The sequence below is a fragment of the Gadus chalcogrammus genome, chromosome 21, assembly GCF_026213295.1.
Source record: "Gadus chalcogrammus isolate NIFS_2021 chromosome 21, NIFS_Gcha_1.0, whole genome shotgun sequence".
NCBI classification, from domain to species: domain Eukaryota; kingdom Metazoa; phylum Chordata; class Actinopteri; order Gadiformes; family Gadidae; genus Gadus; species Gadus chalcogrammus.
The window spans coordinates 10,511,188-10,515,157 of NC_079432.1; positions in this window are offsets into that span (position 1 = coordinate 10,511,188).

Here is a 3,970-nt window from a genome sequence, read left to right on the forward strand (position 1 = left end):
CTACTTGCAACCATGAAGTGATATTGTGTATATATATATATATATATATATATATATGCTACCATTTCCAAATAAATGAATCTATAAATAGCAGCTGTGTACTATCTATCTCTTCATCTGTGTTTTAAAGATCAGTTTGAAATCAAATTATTTTAAGCTCTTTTGTTTCTCAAGAGATACAATTTGGAAATATGACGTGGACAATCATTTCAATAAAATCGGTCGGATATTGAATAAATTGACTTGGTGAAGGACATTTAAAAAAAGAGACAAGGAATTCTCAATGTTATATTTGTACAGACCTTTCCAAGGACATCTTCTGTAAATGTTTCTGTCTCTATATGAAATTGTTTGTAATTTGCGTCACTGTTTGTCATCATTTTCATATTACACAGCTACATTCAAATAGTTTAACAGAGCATGTGGCTCACTTTGTGAACTTCAGTCTTATCTTTTCACTGCTGCACTTTAAAGTTGTCGTACAACCATTAATGCATTGGAATATAAATGCAAGAGAAATTGAACACATTTTTTTCAGGTTTCTTTTGTTGATTTTATGTGTTTCATGTAACTTTTGTTGTTGTTGTTGTTATAAATGGCATGTGCCCCAAACTGAATTCTTTATCTTGTGTTTGTCCCTCTCAGTTGTCTTAACTAAATCACGAATGACCTGAGAGTTAGTACAGAAGCATACCTCAGTAATAAGAATACACCCATAATGGCACACATTTTATGCATCAGCTTTTGCTCTGGTATTTTATGAAACGGTTTTCCGTACATGAATGAAGAAAGGTGTAGAAATATGTTCAAGGGATTATTGAAGGAGACATGATGCGGGAATATTTTTGAAAATATCTGTCCACTTTATTTAAAAGAAATGCAATACACCTCAATTTAAAACCACACCTTCAGTCATTTGATTGTTTAGTTATTAATTAATATTTTTATTCCACCTTCAGACCAAGCAATGTCTTTCTGATCAGCCATTTATAATTTTTGCTATTTGTGATAGCTCAAATTGGGGCTATACCTGTACACTCCAAAATGTTCACTGGGTTAAATAGCATATTGCTGAAGCTAACATTTGACTTCCATTTACAGACTGAAAACACAACCCAACTTAAACACTTAAACAAGTAGTTGGTTATAGCTATTTTGCAGAATTTTACCCCATTCTCCACTCTCAGAATCCTCCATCTTTCCAAAATACATTTCTTTATTGCATTCTTTTCTCCATTGCTTATATTTTCTTAAGTGGAGTAAAGTTTGCTATAGTTTTTTTTTTTACTTAATTTGCTTATTTTTCTGCTGTTACTGATTTGGCCACCACAGACATTTGTATATTTAGCTTCAAAGCGCTTTAATGTTTTTTTGTATTTCACTGTAACCAAAGCAATATCAAACTAACATATTCAAAATACCTTTGCTCACCGAAAACTCAAATCGCATATCATTCATAACCATATTTAATTTTGTAATCAGGTATTCAAAATAAAAAGAACTACCCAAATCCTGCTTTGTTTTCGGTCTATAAATGGTTTGTGAAAAGTACAAGATATGTAATGATTATAGATAATGTCACCTACTCAGACAGCACACAATGCAGTTCAACAGGGGGTTAGCATGAATGCCCTTTAATCTTAAAGACAATCTTGGGAATGATACATCAATTTATACTTTTCACGGCTGATAGTTCCATCCCATTTTGTACTTCTTTCAATTTCCCCATAACATGCAGAATTTAGTCTGTTCATCTAAATAATTGGCACCTCTGAGTTATTAGCTTATCAGCTCAAAGGCTGTGTTTCAGCATATTCTCTAGTGTGGCTCTCTGCTGTATTAATGTGAATACAAAGGATTATATGCACAGTCTGACATCCCTCCAAGTTAAACCAACAAAATCCTAGCTAGTGTAGGCAATTCGGCGAACCCAGTCTAGCTTTGTGGTAGACTCCGGTCATGCAGACAGCGTAGACGAGCAGATCGAATGAAGTTAGTCGGCTTGTAGGTAGACGAAACGCTAGGCCATCAAATCATTCCATTTCATTTCACTGGGGAGTTGCTAACCCTACACTCGTACCCTGGGTTTAATACTCCAGAGAAAACAGTACCATGACAGACACAAACATTTTTATTAGTACCATAGTACTAATTGTAATATAACTAATAACTGTAAACTAGCAGAGCATATGTTATTTGAGGAATATATCGGTTATAGGATGGGATTTTATTTATAACATTACTAAAATCACTATGTATCCGCATTGATCACAAATATTAACAGGTAACTTTAAGCAACGAGTTAGTTGAAAAATTATGCATTGCAACTTTAACAACTTTAACTCTAATTAACAGTGAACCAATGGTCTTCTAATGAAGTTCATATTAAAATAAGATAAATCTGTTTATATAAACTGAGGTATTCATGCCTACTGACCTCAGCCCCTACAATTATGTTATATAATAAGGCGTATGCATTAACTTATATTGATTTATGGTTACTTAATGTACCCCTAATGTTATGTGTTAACTTAAAACATTCAGTTATGGTTACATAAATGGTGCGGACCCTGCTATATTAGTGTCTGTATATAAATATGTAAATAAATGTAGACATACAGATTGTCATTTATTGAGAATAAGTGCATCAACACAGTACAATATTTATACTGCTGTTCATTTATATCAGGTAATTATCCATTTAATTTCCAAGCCGTTTCTTAAAAAAGAGTTAGGGCTACCCTTACCCTAACCCCATGCAATGAAATGCAGTATGTTGCAGGAATCCTTTGAGAACATTTTGGAGAATTGTTATTACAATGAATGAAACTAGAGGAAAAGGTAAAAACAATTCCCCCTTGCCTTTTAGTGACATACTTTTGCTTCTCTGTCTACCCATTTTCTAATTTATCGAATATACAGTAGAGAAAAAAAAAAAATCTCAAAATCTCACCTTTTTGAAGGAAATCCCTCGTACCATGTTATGTAACCATGTCATGACAGGTGTGATCCCAGTTTTCTCATTCTTGTTCTGATCTTTATTATGGAACAAGCATGAGCCCCTCTCCTTCACCTCTTGAACGCACACATAGCCTTCATCCTACTTGAATGTACTAATGTGCATGTTGCTTCCCCTTGCATATCTCTCATCTTGTCTAAACTTCCATTCCGGACGATGAATCCAGTTTCCTGTATAGGGCCGTCTTCCTAAGGTATGGATGTGAGATGTCGCAGCTCATCGCTGTCTTGACGTCACCTGTCTCTTCACATCGCCCTCAGGGACAAACTCGACTGAGGAATTTCTGCACGATGGACTTTCGAGGGGAAGTCGTTGTTCTTTAAACAGTTATCTCCCATAAAGTTGGCCCGCGGGTTTGTCTCCTTTGCACGATCCAATCTAATTCTGAAGGAATGAAACAAATGGAAAATAGGAGCTAAAATATGATATGATATGATACGATATAATCTTGGAGTAGAATGCCCCGAAAGGCGTGTCACCTCTTCTTCAAGGGAAGCGTGGACATCTACAAGAATAGAACTCTTTTCACGTCCTGTGAGTAAAGGAGGTTAATGAATTGGGGTTCACCGACGTGAAATGTTCTTTCTTCTCAAAAGATTAAGATTCCTTTAAAGTCAACGATACTTAACATAATACAATGCAGCATTTCGTAACTATATAGACTTTACAGCATGAATGTATGCTTTCACAACGTCGTAAGGCAAGGCGACGTGTGAGGAGTGAAAATTAAAGCAAGTTATGTAATATTGCTTTTTGGTTCCCTTTTTGAAGGAGTATCATCAGTCTGTCTTAAAACTGTGTGGCTGACATTTACTAACACCCCAGACTAATTTCCACCTCTCCACCCACTTTCCTCCACCTTCCCTTCCTCGATCGCCAACACATTATTTTGTCTTCCTGAGATTGGCCACTTTTACAATCCACTGTCATTAATTCCAGAGGATTATCCCT